The 22,500-nt window shown below is 42.0% G+C and overlaps 1 long non-coding RNA gene across 1 annotated transcript in view; it reads right to left on the bottom strand.

Moving 5' to 3' along the window:
• LOC138862033 (uncharacterized) overlaps window positions 1–22,500 on the bottom strand; it is a 46,831-nt gene that overhangs the window by 4,298 nt on the left and 20,033 nt on the right. The window contains exon 2 of the long non-coding RNA XR_011398636.1: window positions 16,232–16,269. This is a non-coding gene — a long non-coding RNA (uncharacterized lncRNA). The remainder of the gene's footprint in view (window positions 1–16,231; window positions 16,270–22,500) is intronic.

Genomic DNA, 22,500 nt, shown 5'->3' with positions numbered 1-22,500 from the left:
AAATAATAATTGTAAGTTTTAAATTACTTAAAACATCTCCCTGTAAACATAATCAACTTAAAACATCTCCCTGTAAACATAATAAACTAAAAACATCTCCCTGTAAACATCACAAACTTAAAACATCTCCCTAAAACATCATAAACTTAAAACATCTCCCTAAAAACATTTTAAACCTAAAACATCTCCCTGTAAACATCATAAACTTAAAACATCTCCCTGTAAACATCACAAACTTAAAACATCTCCCTAAAACATCACAAACTTAAAACATCTCCCTAGGAACATCATAAACTTAAAACATCTCCCTAAAAAAAACATCATAAACTTAAAACATCTCCCTAGAAACATTTTAAACCTAAAACATCTCCCTGTAAACATCATAAACCTAAAACATCTCCCTGTAAACATCATAAACTTAAAACATCTCCCTAAAAAACATCATCAACTTAAAACATCTCCCTGTAAACATCATAAACTTAAAACATCTCCCTAAAACATCACAAACTTAAAACATCTCCCTAGGAACATAATAAACTTAAAACATCTCCCTGTAAACATAATCAACTTAAAACATCTCCCTGTAAACATCATAAACTTAAAACATCTCCCTGTAAAGATCACCAACTTAAAACATCTCCCGAGAAACATCATAAACTTAAAACATCTCCCTGGAAACATCATAAACTTAAAACATCTCCCTAAAAAAAACATCATAAACTTAAAACATCTCCCTGGAAACATCATAAACCTAAAACATCTCCCTAAAAAAAACATCATAAACTTAAAACATCTCCCTGTAAACATGACAAGGTCAAAACCTCTCCCTAGAAACACCATAAGGTCAAGCCATTTCCGGTCGGGGCGCCGAAAGGTCATTCCCTCCCTTTAAAAGCACGCATGTAATTTCGTATCGTGGAAGGAGGGAGAGGGAGAAAGAGGGGGAAGGAAGGAGAGGGAGAAAGAGGGGGAGGGGGAGAGGGAGAAAGAGGGGAGAGATGGAGAGGGTGAGACATGAGAGGGAGAGGGAAAAAGAGGGGGAGGGAAGGAGAGGGAGAATGAGAGGGAGGGAGAAAGGAGGTAGGGAGAGGGTAGAGATGGAGAGGGAGAAAGAAGGAGAGGAAGGAAGGGAGAAAGAGGGAAGAGATGGAAAGGGGAGAAAGGAGAGGGGAGAGATGGAGAGGGAGAAAGAAGGAAGGGAGAAAGAGGGGAGGGAAGGAGAATGAGAGATGAGAGCGAGGGAGAAGAAGGAAGGGAGAAAGAGGGGGTGGGTAGGAGAGGGAGGGAGAAGAAGAAAGAGGGAAGGGAAGGAGAGGGAGAAAGAGTGGGAGGGGGAGGAGGAAAGATAGGGAGGAAAGGAGGGAGAGGGAGAAAGAGTGAGAGGGAGGGAAAGGGGGATACAGTATGATGGAAGAAATGAGACAGTGAGATAGGAGATGAGAAAGGGAGGGAAAGAAGGAGAAATGGGAATGAGAGAACAGAAGACAGCAAAAAGAGACAGAGACAAACAGACAAACAGACGAAGACAGAGAGACAAACAAACGCCAGAGAAACAAACAAACAAATAAATAAATAAATAAGAAGTAAAAGAAAAGAAATCCGCAATTGTGCCAACGGAATCGGACGCAGGAAGGCGGATAAAAAAACAAACAAAAAAAAAACACGGAAGAAAGAAAACCAGAGAGAAAGAAAGAAAAAGCCAACGAAACAACCAACCAACCAGAGAACAAAAACAAAACAAAAAGAATAAAAAACTAATAAGAAAAAGCAAAATAAAGACATCCGAACTTGAACCAACGGATTCGGACGCAGGCGGCGCGGCGGAACGTAACCTAGGCGGGCTTATCGGTCGCCAGTGAGTCTTTATCTCTCCTATCGCGAAGGTGTTGCGGCACGAGGGGGAGGTCAAAGACTCGCTTGCTTGAAACAAAAAGAGAGAGAGAGAGAGAGAGAGAGAAGATAGAGGGAGACTGAAGGAGAGAAAGAGAGAGAGAGAGAGAGAGAGAGAGAGAGGGAGAGAGAGAGAGAGAGAGAGAGAGAGAGAGAGAGAGAGAGAGAGAGAGAGAGAGAGAGAGAGAGAGAGAGAGAGAGAGAGAGAGAGAGAGAGAGAGAGAGAGAGAGAGAGGGAGAGAGAGAGAGAGAGAGAGAGAGAGAGAGAGAGAGAGAGAGAGAGAGAGAGAGAAAGAGAGAAAGAGAGAAAGAGAGAGAGACAGAGACAGAGACAGAGACAGAGAAAGAGAGAGAGAGAGAGAAAGACAGAAACAGCGAGAAAGAGAAAGAGAGAAAAGAAAAGAAAAGCGAGAAAGAGAAAGAGAGAGAGAGAAAAAGAGAGAAACGAAGGAGATAGAAGACTCGAGATGGGGCAGCGACCGTGTTTGTAAATCGCACAGACTCTCCAGTGTGTTTAGTCATGTGAGTTTCCTTAAAGGGATGGAGAGAGGGAGGAAGGAAGAGGGAAAATGCTGGATAGGGAGAGAGGGAGAGGGAGAGGAGGGCGAGGGAGAAAGAGGGGGAGGTAGGGGTAGGAGAGAAGGAGGGAGAAAGAGGGAGAGAGAGAGAGAGAGGAGAGAAGAGAGAGAGAGAGAGAGAGAGAGAGAGAGAGAGAGAGAGAGAGAGAGAGAGAGAGAGAGAGAGAGAGAGAGAGAGAGACAGAGACAGAGACAGAGACAGAGACAGAGACAGAGACAGAGACAGATAGACAGAGAGAGAGAGACAGAGACAGAGACACAGAGAGAGAAAGACAGAAACAGCGAGAAAGAGAAAGAGAGAAAAATAAAAGAAAAGCGAGAAAGAGAAAGAGAAAGAGAGAAAAAAAAAGAGAAACGAAGGAGATAGAAGACTCGAGATGGGGCAGCGCACGTGTTCGCAAACCGCACAGACTCTCCAGTGTGTTTAGTCATGTGAGTTTCCTTAAGGGGATGGAGAGAGGAAGAGGGAAAATGCTGGATAGGAGAGAGGGAGAAGAGGGAGGAGAGGGAGAAAGAGGGGGAGGGGGAGGTGGAGAAGGAGGGAGAGGAGGGAGAGAGAGGGGAGGGGTAGGTGGAGAAGGAGGGGGAGGGAGAGAAAGAGGGGGAGATGGAGAAAGAGGGGGAAGGGGAGGGGGGAATGAAAAAGGAAGGAACGAAGGGAGGGAAGGAGATAAGAGAAAGAAAAAAAGAGAGAGAGAGAGAGAGAGAGAGAGAGAGAGAGAGAGAGAGAGAGAGAGAGAGAGAGAGAGAGAGAGAGAGAGAGAGAGAGACAGACAGACAGACAGACAGACAGACAGACAGACAGACAGAGACAGAGATAGAGACAGACATATAAACAATAAGAACTTCCTCTTCAACTCTCTTCCTCTTTCCTCTTATTCCACGTATTTCTCCTCTCCCGTGTCCTATTCCTCTTCTTTCTTCCTCCATCTACATGTTATTTGCTTCAATTACTCCTTACAAGTCAAGCAGAGACCCCCCCCCCTTTACATTATAAATGTAATAATAATAATGATAATAAAATAAATAAGTAGATAACATTAAATAAATAAATAAATCATAATAACATGAATAATAATAATCATCATTATCTTTATTATTATCACTACTACTATCATGATTATTTTACAAGGTATAATATGCATAAACAATAACAATAATGAGAGATATTAATAATAAAAGTAATAATAACAATAACAACAACAACAACAATAATAACAATAACAATGAGTACAATAATGATAGTGGTGGTGATGATGACACTGCGGATAACAACAACAACAACAACAACAACATCAACAACAACAAGGATATGATTAATGATATATCATCTCTATCATTACTATCAATGATATGATATACATCTTCATGCACTGTCTATAATCACCAACTTCAAACACATCTTGCCAATATTACAACCACAACAACAACCAGCGTAACAATCAAATTAACAACATGTACAACACCAACCAGTGTAACAATCCAAATGATAACATGTACAACAACGACCAGAGTATAAAAACGGTAAAACAGCCACATAAAAGGACCCAATAACAACCGTAAACCAACTCTTCAACAGCTCATAAAACAACCTCATTACTACAACCCCACAACATTAACAACCCCCTCTCCCCCCCATTACTGAAACAACTCCCACTCCACCCCCCTCCATCCCCATAACCAACTCCCACCCCTCCACTCCACAACCCCAACAACCCCAACCCCCACCCTCTTCAACCCCACTCCAACAACCCCACTTCCACTCCCCACCATCCGGCGTCAACGAGAACAAAACAAGATGCAGCATCACGGGGCCTCATCTCTCCCTCACAAGGTCATCACCGGAGTCATCACCACAGCCTCGAGAGGTGATGAGCGGAGGGGAGGGAGGGGCGGAGGGGGAGGGAGGATGAACGGATGAGCGGAGGGGGGAGGGGGGGAGGAGGGGAGGGGTGGAGGAGGGGGCGGCGGATGGGAGGGCGGAGGAGGGGGAGGCGGATGGGGCGGAGGGGAGTATAGAGAGGTGTTGAAATGAGATGTAAGGAGATAGGGAAGGAAGGGTGAATGGGTGAATAGGTCAGCGGATTGGATGGTGAATAGATAGGTAGATAGATAGATAGATAAAGAAGGAAGGAAGGGAATGATTTGTAGATATGAATAAACAATGATGAATTAATTAAATTATTTATGTGATATATATATGTGCATATGTATGTACATGAGAGAGAGAGAGATAGATAGATAGATAGATAGATAGATAGAGAGAGAGAGAGAGAGAGAGAGAGAGAGAGAGAGAGAGAGAGAGAGAGAGAGAGAGAGAGAGACAGACAGAGCGCGCGAGAGAGCGAGACAGAGAGAGAGAGAAAGAGAAAAAGAAAGAAAGAAAGAGAGAAATACAGACAGACAGACAGAGAGGAACAAACAAAGACAGACAGACATCAAAGCGAGAGAGAGAGCCATCTCCACAGAGAAATGTCTGGCCCGTCATTTCTCTCGGCAAAAGGCGCCCACAGACGTCTCACAGAAACCCTAAAGAGACGGAGCAACAAGTGGGATTTTAGTTCAGGTGGTAAAGGCTGCCTCTTCTTCCTCTTCCTCCTCTTCCTTCTCCTCCTCCTCCTCTCCTCTTCCTTCTCCTCCTCCTCCTCTCTTCTTCCTTCTCCTCCTCCTCCTCTCCTCTTCCTTCTCCTCCTCCTCCTCTCCTCTTCCTTCTCCTCCTCCTCCTCTCCTCTTCCTTCTCTCTTCTTCCTTCTCCTTCTCCTCCTCTCCTCTCGTTCTCCATATTTATGCTTGGCCCTCCTTCTTCCTTCTTTTCTTTTCTATTCTCTATCTTCCTTCTCCTTCCCTCCTCTTCCTTCTCCTCCTCCTCCTTCATTCTCCTCCCTCCTCCTCCTTCATTCCTTCCTCTTCCTCCTCCTCCTTTATTCCCTCCTCTTCCTTTATTCCTTCCTCTTCCTCCTCCTCCTATATTTCCCTCCTCTTCCTCCTCCTTCATTCCCTCCTCTTCTACCTCCTCTTCTTCTAACACCCATTCTCCATCCTCCTCTTTTCCTCCCTTTTATTCTTCTCCTTTCTTGTTTCCCCTTTTTATCTTGTTATTTTTTCTCTTTTCCTTCGTCTTCTTCTTATTCACGTCTCCTATTTCCTTTCCATTTTCTTCCAATTCCCCCCTTATCTCCTTTCCCTTTATACACTTATTCTCTTTCTTTATTTCAATCTTTATTTCAACATCAATATCATCGCAATTTTTAACACCACCATTGCAAGACAACACGTTCATTTTATACCGAAATGTTGCAAGATTTCTGCATAAAAAAATATCAGTATTTTCCCAACCTTGATCTTGCAATCTCTTTGTCGTGTTTAAAAATTCCTGGTGTCTTAGTTGTTTTAAATCATTATCGTGTAATATATATATATATATATATATATATATATATATATATATATATATATATATATATATATATATATATATATATAATTACCGTTGTTCCAGTTTGTTAGACGTGTTCAGAATTAATGGATTAGTTTTTTTTTACCTTTTCGTTATAGTTTGGTAACGAAATGGCAAATAAACACACACACACATACACACACACACACACACACACACACACACACATACACACACATATTTATATATATAGATATATAGAAAGATAGATAGGTAGATAGATAGATAGATAGATACACAGATAGATACACAGATAAGCAGCGAGAGAGAGAGAGAGAAAGAGAGAGAGAGAGAGAGAGAGAGAGAGAGAGAGAGAGAGAGAGAGAGAGAGAGAGAGAGAGAGAGAGAGAATGAGAGAAAGAGAGAAAGAGAGAAAGAGAGAGAGAGAGACAGACAGACAGACAGACAGACAGACAGACAGACAGACAGACAGACAGACAGAGAGTGAGAATGAAAGAAAAAAGAGACGGAAAGAAAGAAAAAAGAGACGGAAAGAAAGAAAGAGAGGGAGAGAAAAAGAGCGAAAGAAGGAGAGGAAGAGAGAAACGTGAAGTAGGTTTTTGGAAGTTTTCCTGCTCAAGGTCTTCTCAGGGGGGAGGGGGTATGTGGGGGGAGGGGATATGGGGGGGAGGGGGGTGATGCCCCGCGATGCCCATGATTTACTGGCGGCTGGAGTGGCGCCTTCCCCCCCCCCCCCCTCACCCCACTCACCCTCCCTGCTCCTTCTAAACCCTCTCTATCTCTCCTTCTCTTCTCCTTGTTTTCCTATACCTTGTTTCTCTTCTTTATTCTCCCTTTTCCTCTTCCTCCTTCTCCAGTTCTTCCTTTCTTCTTCTTATCCATCTCCCCCTTTCTTCTTTTATCCTGTTTATCTTATCTTGGCTCATCTTTCTTTTAGTTTATCTTTTCTCCTTTCTGCATCTCCATATTTCTTCCATTATCCTCTCCGCTATCCTTCCCATCTTCTACCCTCTTCTCTTCTTCCTCTTCCTCTTTCTTTTCTTCCTTTTCCTCTTTCTCTTATTCCTCTTCCTCTCCCTCTTTCTTTTCTTCCTCTTCCTCTTCCTCTTTCTCTTCTTCCTCTTCCTCTTCCTTCCACCCCTTCCTCTCTTCCTCCCTCCTTTTCCCTCATTTCCATCGTCTAATAAAATTGAATAAAAGGGAAGAGAAGGAGAGACAAAAAGAAATGGAATTACTGGATAAGAAAAAAAAAAATAAACCGTCAGTCAAGTGCATAGGCCTATAAAAATGATACAATAGAGCTACATAGTGCATAGGCCTATAAAAATGATACTCACTATATAACTACATAGTGCATAAGCCTATAAAAAATGATACTCGCTATATAACTACATAGTGCATAGGCCTATAAAAAATGATACTCACTATATAACTACATAGTGCATAGGCCTATAAAAAATGATATTCACTATATAACTACATAGTGCATAGGCCTATAAAAATGATACTCACTATATAACTACATAGTGCATAGGCCTATAAAAATGATACTCACTTTATAACTACATAGTGCATAGGCCTATAAAAAATATACTCACCAGATAACTACAAGATTATATACAGTAACATTTTAAATACATTAAAAGCTTTTTCAGACATTTCTTTTTTAGACAGAATGGCTATGAGATTGTATACATTAACGTTTTAAATACATTAAAAGCTTTTTCAAACGATATTTTTCCTGGAAAGAATGCCTATGATTGTATATAGTAACGTTTTAAATACGTTTTAAAAACAGCTGATTCAAAACGTTTTCGTAAACAATGAAATGGTAAATAAAAATTACACACACACTTACTCGATTGAAAAGCCAGATTGTTGATAAAAAAAAACATTTACGAGACTTTGTGAAATCAATAAATATGCAAATTTATCAACAGGTTATTTTATGTCGAATGATGAAGTGTTAATGATAAATAAATAAGTAACAAAAAATTCCTACCAAAAAAATAATAATGATAATAATAATAATAATAATAATAATAATAATAATAATAATAATAATAATAATAATAATAATAATAATGAATAAAAATAAAGGTTATGATCACAAACAGTAATAATAATAATAATAAAAAAAAGTTTTATGCACAAGGTCGTAAACTATTTATTAACCCATAAAAAAAAAAAAAAGTCTAACCAGATCTTGCAATCGCCATAGCATTTGCATAAAGCTAGAATGAAGATAATTAGATAAACACAATAATAAACAACCATCTAATTAATATAATGAGAGAGAAAGAAGAGGAGGGGGGGGCGTGGCCTAATGACCTAATATAAATAATGTAAACAGACATGGAACGTTGACATGTCACAATCTCCCATCACTAACAATATGACCTTTCGTAAGAATTTATGCGATGACCTTTGACCTCGCATGGGGGGTAAAGGGGAGTTGAGATGACCTTTGACCTCGCATGGGGGGTAAAGGGGAGTTGAGATGACCTTTGACCTCGCATGGGGGGTAAAGGGGAGTTGAGATGACCTTTGACCTCGCATGGGGGGTAAAGGGTGATTTCACGGGTGTTGGGCTTATGGGGGAATGATGGTTTATGGGGGTTTTGAGGTGGGAGTGTGAGGTATGTGGTGCGGGTATGGGGTGTGGGTATGTGGTGTGAGGTGGGTGTGTGGTGTGGGTATGAGGTGTGAGGCGGGTATGAGGTGTGAGGTGGGTATGTGGTGTAGGTATGTGGTGTGAGGTGGATATGTGATGAGGGTATGAGGTATAAGGTGGGTATGTGGTGCGGGTTCAGGTGTTGCCGTGAGATGTAGTTATGAGGTGTGTATATAGTGAGGGTATAGGACGTGGTTATGAGGTATGGGTATGTGTAAGTATGAGGTTGATATGTGTGTATGAGGTGCGGGTATGAGGTGTGGGTACGAGATGGGTATAAGGTGGATAAGTGGATATCAGATGTATGTATAAGATGTGGGTATGAGGTGAGTATGTAGGTATACGCTGGGCATGTGGATATGAGGTGGATATGCGGGTATGAGGTGGATATGTTTGTATCATATATAGGTAAAAGTGTGGGTATGGATATGCAGTGGGCATGTATGTATGCGGTGGATAAGTGGGTATAAAGTGTGGGTATGTGGGTACCGAAGTGGGTATGTGGTGGGTATGAGGCTGGAAGGGGCACAGCCTCCCCCAGGGGTCAACAGCCTCATGCCGCCACGCTAATGAGTCAGGAGTGTCTACCGCCTCTTTCCTTACTTCCTTCTTTCTCTCTTTCTTCTACTTCTTTCTTTCTTTCTTTTTCCTTGATTTCGTTTTTTTCTTTATTTTTTCTTGATTTCGTTTTTTCTTTATTTTTCTTTATATATTTTTTTTTCTTTCTTCTCTTTGTTTTTTTTTCCCTTTCCTTTCTTTTCTTTTCTTGATTTTTTGTTTTTCTTTGTCTTTTTCTCGATTTTTTTCCCTTCATCTACACCTTCTCTTTCTTTTCTTTTCCTTATATAGCTTTTAATTTTTTCTTTCTTTATCCCTTTCTCTCTCGTTTATTCGATGTTTTTTCACCCTGTTTTCCTATTTTTCTTTCTTATCCTAGAACTTCTCTATTTCCCATTTTTTCACGCCTACAGAAGATGGGAAACAGGGATGGATGTGATAATGAGGACGTAATAGAAAACAAGAAAAGGATAGAAGAATATAATAAATAAGAGGAAATAAATAAATAAAAATAGAGGAAAGGTTACATAAAAAAATAAAAAGAAAAAAAACAAGTAATTCCGTTTTATCACAACTATCCCTATATCCCAATTTCTATGAAGATTTAAAGAAACGAAAAAAAATATTGTTCTACTGAGTACATGCTGGAAATAATATATATAGACAGATAATATTTATGACTTATTCCATAATATGAATTAGAAATAATAATAAAATATGAAAACAGAGAAAAAATCCGTTACAATAAGCAGAAATGTATATAAAAAACGTAGACAAATTTGTAAACAAAACAGAGGAAACAGAAGCAAAAAAAAAAAAAAAAAAAATGATATTAAATAAATAAATAAACAAACACGCAAAGAGAACATAAAGCATTAAATGCAAAATATAATAAAAAAAAGGAAAAAAATAGAGAACAAACCCAAAACAGAAGCGTAGATCACCAACAGTCAAAAAAGGGTAGATAAGTAGATAAACAACCTGAAGCTTTCGTGACCTTGTAAACCCTTTGTAAATCAAAAGGTTTACCGATACCGTCAAGCCATTCCTTATATGGTATGGTCAGACATTACCCTTCCCCCCCTCTGCCCCCCCTTCCCCCACCCCCCTCTCTGGGTAGACTCTTCTCTCTTCTCTCTCTCTCCTTCTGGGTATTTCCGGCCCTGTAACCCCTTTATGCCCACCTTGGGGTATGCCCGGCCTTGCGAATCTCCCTCACTCCCCTATTCTCGCTCTCTTCTCCTCTTTTCTCCTCTCCTCGTCTCTCCTCTTTTATCATCTCCTCACCTCTTCTGTCTTCTTCTCTCGTCTTTTCTCCTCTCCCGTCTCCTCTTCTTTTCTAGTCTTCTCCACTGCTCTCCTTCTTCTACTCACCTACTCTTTTCCTCTACTCTCCCGTCTCCTATACCCTTTCCTCTCCCCTCCTCTCCTATTCCCTCCCCTCCCTTCCCTTCCTCTCCTCTCCTCTCCCCCCTCAATTTTACACTACCTGTCTGGAGGTGACTTTTTTCCTCTTTTTAAACAAAGAAATATACAAATGTGCGCCACTAGATAAACAGATAGACAGACAGATAATTAGATAAACAAACAAACATGAAAAATGACCGGTAATATACACGTCAAGCGCGCAAAATATACCAAAAACAATCAACTGGTAAATTTGATTTTATCCTCTATCTCTTTATATTAAAATTTTCTAGATATTACACAAGGTTACGTACACATGTATGTATGTATATGCCCACATCTGCACATATTCACGTACACATGTAATCATGTATCTACCCACATGTGTATACATTTACGTACACATGTAAGTATGTATATACCCACATGTGTATATATTTACGCACACATGTAAATATGTATCTACCCACATGTGTATATATTTACGTACACCTGTAATCATGTATCTACCCACATGTGTATACATTTACGTACACATGTAAGTATGTATATACCCACATGTGTATATATTTACGCACACATGTAAATATGTATCTACCCACACGTGTATACATTTACGTACACATATAAGCATGTATATACCCACACGTGTATATATCTACGTCCACATAGAAACATGCATACACCCACACGTGTATACATTTACGTAAACATGTATACGTAATTATGTACACGCACATGTCTAGATTAAATAATGAATTCCATAGATGAGCTGGATCCCTGGTGATGACGTCATCGGGCCAGTGATGTGCGCACTCGGGACTAATCTGGGTGCAAGCAAGGAGAGGAATATTCAGGTGGTCCCGATGGGGGTGAGAGAGGGAGAGGAAGGGAGGGAGAGGGAGAGGGAGAGGGAGAGGGAGAGAGGGATAAGGAGAGGAATATTCAGGTGGTCCCGACGCGGGTGAGAGAGGGAGAGAGAGAGGATGAGGGAGAGGGAGAGAGGGATAAGGGGGGGTAGAGGAAGGGGGAGGGAGAGGGAGAGAGGGATAAGGGGGGTAGGAGGGTGGGAGGGTGATGGGGAGGGAGGGAGGGAGAGGGAAGAAGAAGAAAAAGAAGAGAGAGAGATAGAGAGACAAACAGACAAACAAACAGACAGACAAACGAACAAACAGACAGACACACACACCCAAAAGAAACCAAACAAACAAAATGGACACATAACCAAGAAGATATAGTAAAGGAAAAATGATGGCTGATTGATATGACATACCCGCACTCCATCAGAACTGGTTGACTCCCTCGTTGAAGTTCTGACCACGTGTCTCCCTTTCCCAACTCCTCTCTCTATGTTGCAAGGAAGTGGTTGCAATATCGGAGTCCGTGTTTCTCTATCCCTCCTTCCCTCGCTTCTCTTCGTTTCCTCCGTCGCCAATCCTACTTGCTTGGTGAATTCTCCCTCCATTGAAAAATCCTACTTGCATTGCAAATCCCCGTTTCCATAGCTTTCTTTGCAATTGTTCCCTCCATTGCAAAATCCTCTCTCCTTTGTAGATCCTGCAAATATCCTCTTAATTTAAAAATATATATTTCAGACCCCTCTCTTTTCCCTCCTTTTCAAAGCCTCCCTGCACTGCAAATCCCTCCCCGACAGATCCACCCTCCGTTACAAATCCTCCATCCAATGTAAGCCTTCCTTTAAGTCTTCCTTCCTCCTTAACAAACTCTCCATGACAAAACTTCCCACTCCTTGCAAATCCCGCTTCTATTGCAAGCCTCCACTCTTCCTTAGCAAATCCATTCATCATTGCAAAGGAATAATCTCACCGCGGGTCTTATGGAGTCTTGTTGATATCAGTATTATCATTATTTTTCTTTTATCGTCATTGTCACTGTTGTCGGATGCCTTTCGGACACCGTTGGCTGCGACTTCGGCTTCGTGTATCTTAAATTACGAACTACAACTTGCGAACGACACTTTTAAGCAACACTTATGAACAAGAAATGTGAACGACACTTATGAGAAGCACTTATAAACGACACATGAACAACAGTCATGAAAGTAACTTATAAACAACACTTATAGACGTAATTTTTAACGACACTGATAGTAAACACTTATGACGGCAAATGGACATATATATATATGATACGTCTATCATCACATATGAACGAGACTTATAAACAACACTCATGAATGTACCTTATAAACTACACAGACACGAACGTCACTTTTGAAAAACACTTATGAGCAACACATCTGAACGTAACTTGTAGATGACACGTATGAAAAACACTCATGAACGGGATTTATAAACAGCACTTATAAACGAACGGCACTTACAATCGTAACTTATAATCAACACTTATGAACGCTCAGACGACACTTATAAACAACACTTTTGACCAACACTTATGAACGACACTTGCAGATAGTACTCATAGACAACACTTATAGACGACACTTATAAAGGACACTTAGGAACGCCACTTACGAACAGCCTTTACTTACGACAGCCACTTACGACCCGTAGAGCCGGCGTCCGTATACGTAGTCACATGGCACGCAAATATGTGAGCCGGACACTAAACACAGCCTTTGTGGGCGTAGCAGCGCATGTTAAATGCTAATTGACCAATTAGAACGCCCTAGAACATAAACTGATATTCAAATTACCGATGCGTAATATAGATATATATAAATCGTGCGTATCCATGAATTCCGATGAGTGTGTTCGGACGGCTGGACGCGATCGTGTCTTCGGATTCGAATTTGGTGCGTAAATCTCAATTAGACAGAGTAAAAAATACAAATAAAGAGTTATTTAAATCAATCTTATTCACTAGACAATAGCGTAAAGATAAAGCAGCACAGTTTCAATCGGTAAGGAAGGGCGACGCATTTTTTACAGGCCAAGCAATGATTCGGACGCCGTGTCTTTTTGGCGCCGGCGGAGGACTGATGGCCGGCGAAGGAGGGACAGCATATTAAGCGAGTTGATCGGTTAGACAAAATGACTTTCTCTCCAGTTAAAATTACTGTTCGAGTTTGTTAGGTAATGAAGCAGTCTAAAAGGAGAGCGCACGGCCACTGAACAGCGGTTTAGATTTTGAGAGATGCGAAACAGTTTAGAAACTTTTGAATGAAAAGAGTTTTTAAGAAATATTGGACATTTTCAAAAGTTCGGGATGGAGTGAATAATACGGTTGAGTAAAACTGTTGTATCTATCGCAATAATCATAATAATGATAATAGTGACAATGAAGATAACATAAATAACTAAACAAACTTTAAAAATCAACCCTTTATCTTAATCTCACTGAGACATCTACTTAATTTAACCCAATACCTATTAATTAATCTTTTAGTTTAATCACCCATAGGCATCCCATTTATCAAAAGTTTCACAACGATACGCCACCTTAATTTTACAACCCCACAGACAACCCAGGCCATAAATTACTCAACATAAACAAGATTATACAATATGACTACAAAAAAATCCATAAAACCTGTCCGATTGTGTCTTTAATGATCTAAAAACTGATCGATTAAATCTGTCACTTAATTATCATCATAATGAGTCATTCTCGACATCCCACTTTTTAATTGACTAACTATTGTCGAACTCGTCACTTAATGGAGGTTCTTAATGATGTTAATGATAGCGATAATGATAGCTATAGTAGTAATAGTAGATGTTTTACATGTATTAGTAATAATAATGATAATAATAATGATGATAAGATGATGGTGATGATGGTAACGAAAATGATCATATTGTTAACAATGGAAATAATAATAAGGCTAAAAATTATATAATAATGTTAAAATAATAAGAGTAATAAGAACGATAATAACAACGTTAATGATAATGATATTGTGATTATTGTTATCATTATCATTACAAATATCATCATTATTACTGTTTTAATAACAATAACTGATTCAAAAGCAAAAAACAAAGTAGTAATAGTGATGATGATGATAATAAAGATAATGGTAATAACGATAATGATAATAAAATGATTATAGCAATAATGATAATAATAATAATAATGACAATTAAAATAGTGATAACAATGATGATAATGATAATAATCAATCTCTACTTTGCTTAATAATGATCTAATTATGATATTGATAATGATTGATAATGATCAATTTTCTCTCCCTCCCTCCTCCCCTCCCTCCTGCTATCTTTCCACCTTCTCCCTCTCTCCATCCTCCCTCCTCCTCCCACCCCTTCCTCCTCCCCTCCCTCCTACCATCTTTCCACCTTCCCTCCCTCCGACCCTCCTTCCCTCCCTCCCTCTTTCCTTCCCTCCCTCTTCCCCTCTACCCCCCCAAAAAAAAAAAAATCTATATCTTTTTTCTCTCCCTCCCCCTACCCTCCCTCCCCCCACCCCACCCCCTCCCCAAGAAAAAAAAAAAAATACACAAGTCGTTAATATTCCACCACGACCTTCTCGCGACGACCTGGCAACACACGACCCCTTCTTTCGTATGCTGGCAGGGCGACCTCCAGCCCTGGCGTCGTTCCCCTGCCGCTTAGCAAGTAGGGAGCAGGGTGGAAGGGAGAGAAGAGGGAAGGGGGGGAGAGGGGGGGCGAGGGGAGGGAGGGAGGTGGAGGGAGGGAGGAAGGGGAGAGGAGGGAGGAGGAAGGAAGGAAAGGGAGGAGGAGGAAGGAAGGGAGGAAAAGGAGGTGGGGGAGGAAGGAAGGAAGGAAGGGGGTAGGAGAAGGGGGAGGGAGGAGAGGGAGAGGGAAGGGGGAGGGGACGGGGAACGAGCGAAAGGGAGGGGGAGGGGGGGAGGGAGGGAGGAGGAGGAGGAGGAGGAAGGGGGAGGAGAGGAGGGAGAGAAGGGAAGGAGACGGTGAACGAGCGAAAGAGTATGGGGGGAGGAGGAGGAGGAGGAAGGAGGAGGAGGAGAGAGTGAAATGGTGGGGTTAGAAAGAGAAAGGATGATAGGGTGAGCGAAAGAGAGGAAGGAGACAGAGAGGGAGAGCGAAAGTGAAGAAGGGAAGGAGAGAGGGTGAAAGGGTGCGTAGCAAGGGAGAAACGGAAAGAGGGTGAAAGGGAGTACTGAAAAGAAGGGTGATGCGAGAAAGTGATAGGGAGAGAGGGGAAGGGGAGGAGGAAGGGGAGGGGGAGGAGGGAGGGGGAAGAAGAGATGGTAGTGGAGGAGGAAGGAGGGAGGGAAGGAGGGGAGGAGGAAGAAGGGACTAAAGGAGGGACAGAAGGGAAGGGGGAGAAAGGGAGGGAGGGTAAGAGATGTATGGATAGAGGAGAAGAGAAGGAAGGGAAAGAGAGGGTAAAAGGGAGGAAGGGAGATAGAGAGGGAGGATGAAGGAGAGAAAGGGAGGGAAAGAGGATGAAAGGGAGAAAGAGGAGGGGAAGAAACGTAATCTTAGAGAAGAAGGGAGGAAAGATTAAAGAAAGTAGGGAGTAGGAGAACGAGGGAAAGACAGATAGATAAATAGAAAGAGGTAGAAACATCGAGAGAGAGAAAAAGAAAGAGAGAAACAGACAGACAGACAAAAAGTGAGAGAAATACGAAACAGAAATAATAAAGAAAAAAACTACAAAGCCTTCCAAAAAAAAAAATAATAATAATAATAAAAGAAAAAAAATAAAAATAAACAAGCATAAAAGAGGAAAGAATAAAAATAAATTAAATCTTTACGTAACAAAATGTTTTCTTACCTTGAGTTGCCAATTAGCTTCCAGACGAGATTTTAAACCTGCGAAAGAGAAAATGTCATTAAAATTCATTCCAAATTCACCCTTAAAGTAAAAAATTATTAATGTTGATGATAATTATGAAAAACATGACACAGAAAGATTTCATAATTCAGTTTTCCTTCATTTAACATTTTTCTTTTATATGTCTTCATCGAATTTTTCTTATCTCTTCTTTCCTTCATTCATTATTTCTCTTCTCTTTCCTTTTCTCCCATTTCCTCTGTCTATCTTTGATTCATTCTTCTCTCCTTCTTCCTCCTCTCCCTTCCTTTATCTCTCTCTTCCTATAGTCTTTTTATACTTAGTTTCCCTCTCTATTTCTGCCTTTTTCCTTCGCTTCCCTTTCTCTCTTCCTTCCTTCCCGCGCATTATTCACTTTCCCTTTCTCTTTCCCTCCTCCTTTCTATCTTCTTTTTCCTTCTCTCCTATTCTTTTATCACTTTTTTTCCCTCCTTCTCCTACTCTAGTTCCTACCCTCCTTATGCTAAACTTTACTATTCTCTCTCCTTTTCCTTTCTACTTTACTTCCCTCCCTCCCTCCCCTCCCTACCCTACTTCCCTCCCTTTCCTAATTCATTCGTCCCTCTACCCTCCTCTCCCTCCCCCTCCCTATCCTAATATATTCATCCCTCTTTTCCTACCCTCCTTCCCTCCCCTCCCCACCCTATCCTACTTCCCTCCCTCCCTCCCCTATCCTTCCCTCCCTCCCCTCCCCCTATCCTGCCCCCTCCCTCCCTCCCTCCCCACCCTATCCTACTTCCCCTCCTTCCCTCCCTCCCCACCCTATCCTACTTCCCTCCCTCCCTCCTCCTATCCTACTTCCCTCCCTCCCTCCCTCCCCACCCTATCCTACTTCCCTCCCTCCCCCCTCCCCTATCCCTACTTCCCTCCCTCCCCCTCCCCCTCCCTCCCTCCCACCTATCCTACTTCCCTCCTTCCCTCCCTCCCCCACCCTATCCTACTTCCCTCCTTCCCTCCCTCCCCACCCTATCCTACTTCCCTCCCTCCCCCTCCCTATCCTACTTCCTCCCTCCCCCTCCCCTATCCTACTTCCCTCCCTCCCTCAGAGGAAGAAACGTAATCTCCCTTCCTCTCCCTATCCTACTTCCCTCCCTCCCTCCCCACCCTATCCTACTTCCCTCCCTCCCCCTCCCCTCCCCCACCCTATCCTACTTCCCTCCCTCCCCCTCCCCTATCCTACTTCCACCCTCCCTCCCCTCCCTTCCTCTCCTATCCTACTTCCTCCCTCCTCCCTCCCACCCTATCCTACTTCCCCCTCCCTCCCCTCCCCTCCCCCTATCCTACTTCCTCCCTCCTCCCCTCCCTATCCTACTTACCTCCCTCCCCACCCTATCCTACTTCCCTCCCTCCCTCCCTCCCTTCCTCTCCCTATCCTACTTCCCTCCCTCCCCTCCCTATCTTAATTCACTCCCATCCTTCCCTACTTCCCTTCCTCCCTCCCTATCCTACTACCCTCCCTCCCTCCCATATCCTACTACCCCTCCCTCCCTCCCTCCCTCCCCACCCTATCCTACTTCCCTCCCTCCCCCTCCCCTATCTTGATTCACTCCCATCCTTCCCTACTTCCCTCCCTCCCTCCCCTCCCTCCCCCTCCCCTATCTTAATTCACTCCCTCCCTCCATTCCCGACCCTCAGCACCACACAGGATTTTATGGACATTCGCAGACACTAAATCGACAGGTTAACAAGTTGTGGCGAGTTGAGACGAGCATTTGTGGCGCTGGCGTAGCAGGAGGCCGTTTTATGGCGCGAAATTCTTTTGTCCGGCGCGGGAGTCGGGTTGAACACCTTTAAACAGGGTTGGGTCGTTTATAGTTCGGATCCCACTACGGTTCGGATTTGTTTATGCGATGCTCATTTGTTTTATTGCGGGATTTACTTTTGGTTTTTGGTCTTTATTGTTCCTTGCTGACGTATGGTTGATTATAATTCAAAATTCAATGATCTATTAGCATAACGGTTTGAGAAGGAATTGAATAACAAAAGAGAGAATAAAGATAGAAAAAAGGAAGAACGTAAAACGAAAAAAAGGAGGAAAGAACAAGAGAAAGAAAACGAAAGACAAGACAAATAAATAATCATAAAGAGAGACCGTCGAATGCATAACCAAACAGTAGAACATAAAGTTAAGAAAGGAAAGACAACAACAATAATAACGGCAACAATACCTGAAAAAAAAATATTGACACAGTAGCAAACTACAAAATTTACGATACGTTCGTCTCTCTTGCATGATAGTCAGCAATCTTATGAGCAACAGAACCTTTGTCAACATTGCAACTACCCCCCCCTTCTCCCTCCCTCCCTTCCCGCCTGCAACCACGATCAACATCAATTTAATTCATCGTTTAAGAAACATCCAATTGTTTTTTTGTTTTTATGACTTTAAAAAAATGTGATGAATATTTTTATGACAAAAAATGTGATGAAGAAAGTAAAAGAAGAGAGAGAGAGAGAGAGAGAGAGAGAGAGAGAGAGAGAGAGAGAGAGAGAGAGAGAGAGAGAGAGAGAGAGAGAGAGAAAGAGCGAGAGAGAGAGAGAGAAAGAGAGAAGAAGACAAGGCAATATCAGAAGTTCCTTTATTTAGTCTTTATATTTAGCATCTCTCTACGGCTTTTGCAACGTTCAAGTCTGCAAATACACGAGGTTATCTGTCTCTCTTTATTTACGTTTGTTGCAAAGCTCTGGAAGGTTTTCTCTCTATGTTTTTCTCTTTCTTTCATTAAAAAAAATTGTCTGTTTGTCTATTCTCGTCCACTTTCTATTTATTTGCATGTTTGGTTATCATTTTCTGTCTCTCTGTCTGTCTTTCTGTCTGTCTGTCTGTCTCTCTTTCTTTCTTTCTCTCTCTCTCTCTCTCTCTCTCTCTCTCTCTCTCTCTCTCTCTCTCTCTCTCTCTCTCTCTCTCTCTCTCCCTCTCTCTCTCTCCACGTCCCTCCCTCCCCCCCCTTTCCCCCTCCCCCTCTCCCTCATCCCCCCCTCCCCCTCCCTCTCAGAGACACTCGCAGTATCTATTCTTTTATACATTTGTTCGTGCATATGTTTGATATACTGCACTAACAACTTCCTTCCTCGTATTGTTTCTTAGTCTGTAAATCACATTTAATTTCGCGGCGATGCAACTACCGCGAATACTTAATAGAAAATTTGCATAAGTTGACCGTTTGAGAATGACACACAAACGGAGCCGCCATCTTGATTGTTTTTATTTTTTATTTTTTAAAATTCTTTTCTCGAAATGCTAAGCGAGGTTAGATTCATTAATTCAAACGTGTCATCGTAATATTGTAATACATATATTGTCAATAGATTTATGTATAAACTTTGAAGGAAAAAAAAGAATCATCAATGAACGCATGATAAATTGGGAGAGATGACGTCATAAATATGAGACCGTTGGACTAACAGACATTACGTCATAACTAATAAAAGGCGGGAAAAGATATGAAAGGATATCGTAGTCATTAAGTCCTGGTTAATTGACGTTACATTAATGAGAACTAGGTTAAACTTAAAAGAAAAATATAATGATGTTAGACATCGCTAAACGGAATTTTCGAACCAATCAGCACTAAGCATTTAAATCAACCAATCACAAAACAGAATCACCAACCTCCCCCCCTTTGAAATAAATCGTCCACCAATCAGAAATCACTAAAACCAAAGCAAGCGACCAATCAGGTGACAGATACACCTGCTTTGATGACGTAGACGCTCAGGGGGCGGAGCGAGTTGCAATCTGACGTCACTCGTGATAAAAACTCAACGCCGATGACTTTGCGAAAACTTAGGAAGATGCCCAGTGATTTGACAGATTTTATGATTAAAGAAAGACGAGTTATGTAATGTTTATTTATTTATTTATCTTATGTAATAACGTTTATCACGGTGAGATTGGTGAGCGACCGACATTTCAAACTTCGATATCAATTATTCTTTATTTTGTTTTATTTTGCTTCTGTGATTAAGCCGAATTGGAATTGAAAGATATGTGTGTATATAATGATTGTATACAGTAAACACACACACACACACACACACACACACACACACACACACACACACACACACACACACACACACACACACACACACACACACACACACACACACACACACACACACACACAAACACACACACACACTCACACACACACACACACACACACACACACACACACACACACACACACACACACACACACACTCACACACACACACACACACACACACAAACAAACACGCACATATATATATACTTGTGAATATTTGTACATAGACAGTTCTTGCTTAAGAATTTTATCTTTGCTAACGTGTAAAATAACGAAAACGGAAAATAACGGAAAATACAGACTCTGAAGATTACGAAACAGGAGGAAAATAGCGTTCAATTCGGCATAATTTTTGCAAATATCATGAGAACTGTAATCTAATATTTGAAATACTGGATATATTGAATTTTAGCAATGATGATATTGATGCTAGTAGTGATAATGATGAGAAAGTTTATGTTGATATTCTTTGCTTCTTATTACCTCTCTCTCTCTCTCTCTTTCTCTCTCACTCTCTTACTCTCTCTCTCCCTTCCCCCTCCCTCTTCTTCCTTTCCTCTCCCTCTCCCCCTCCCTCCCTCTCTATCTTTCTCTCCCTCCCTCCCTTCTTCTCTCTCTCTCTCTCCCTCCCTCTCCCTCCTTCCCTCCCTCTCCCTCCCTCTCCCTCCCTCTCCTTCCTTCTCTCTCCCTCTCCCTCCTTCATCTCTCATTCTCCCTCCCTCCCTCCCTCTCCCTCCCTCTCCCTCCTTATCTCTCCCTCTCCCTACCTAAGAAAACCCTTCTTTTAATCGACAAAGGCAAAGAACAACAAAGAATCTGTCACTTATCTTCAAAGAATGTGTCGGATCTATTCTCGCGAGTGTCTTTGCTGTGAGTTTGTGAATAGATCTTAATGAGCGGACTATAATTGGGGGGGGAAGGGGGATGGGGGAGGGGAGGGGCGATTGGTGAGGGGAAGGGTGGAGGGGGGATTGGTGAGGAAGGGGGAGGGAGGGGCGACTGGTGAGGGGAGGGGGAGGTGATTGGTGTGGAGGGGAGGGGGGCGACTGGTGAGGGGGAGGAGGGAGATTGGTGAGGAAGGGGGAGGGAGGGGGGCGATTGGTGAGGGGGAGGGGAGGTGATTGGTGTGGGAGGGGAGGGGGTGAGGGGGAGGAGGGGAAGGGTGAGGGGGTGGGGAGGGAGGGGGAGGGGGAGGGGGAGGGGGCGATTGGTAAGGGAGGGGAGGGGGGTGAGGGGGAGGAGGGGCGACGGGAGGGGAAGGGAGGGGGCGATTGGTGAGGGAGGGGAAGGGGCGACTGGTGGAGGGAAGTGGGGGAGGGGCGTTTGGTGAGGGGGAGGAGGGGCGACTGATGAGGGACGGGGGAGGTGAGGGAGGAGGGGGAGGGGCGTTTGGTGAGGGGAAGGGGGAGGGGGAGGAGATTGGTGAGGGGGAGGGGTGGGAGGGTTGATGCGGGGGAGAGGAATGACTTGGGAGGTGGGAGAGCGCTATAAACATATACATGAGTGTGTGTGCGTTTGTTTGTGTGTGTGTGTTTGAGTGTGTGTGTACGCGTGTGTGTGTGTTTGTGTTTGTGTGTGTGTACGTGTGTGTGTGTGTGTGTGGGTGTGTACGTGTGTGTACGTGTGTGTGTGCGTGTATGTGTTTGTATGTGTGTGTCTAGTTATCTATCTCTATTCATTCACACATCTATTTATATTCACAATGACATGCATTTTCAGTTCTTTATCCGTCTATTTATCAAAAGCATTTTACTCCTACAAACTATAACCACCCGAGTCCCAGTTCCCAGCCTCCCCCTTCACAGCTCATGGACATAGCGTAAAAAAATCACCAAACTCTCCATAGAACAAAGAACAAATGTTATGAACAATCCTCCGTGGGTGTTCAAGAGGAAATTGTTCATTGTCTCCATAAATATATATTTTTTTTTTATTTATTTATTCTTTAATATTGTTCAAGATGAAATTGTTCATTGTCTCCATAAATATATATATATATATATATATATATATATATATATATATATATATATATATATATATATATATATATATATATATATTTTTTTTTTTTTAGATTTTTATTTTTTTATTTTTTTTTAATATATATATATTTTTTTCTTTTCTTTTTCTTCTCTCTTTTCTTCGTTCTTTTTA

The sequence above is a fragment of the Penaeus vannamei genome, chromosome 6 (genome assembly GCF_042767895.1).
Source record: "Penaeus vannamei isolate JL-2024 chromosome 6, ASM4276789v1, whole genome shotgun sequence".
Lineage (NCBI taxonomy): Eukaryota > Metazoa > Arthropoda > Malacostraca > Decapoda > Penaeidae > Penaeus > Penaeus vannamei.
The sequence above is the reverse complement of the archived record's forward strand: the minus strand, read 5'-3'. Positions and strand labels throughout refer to the sequence as shown.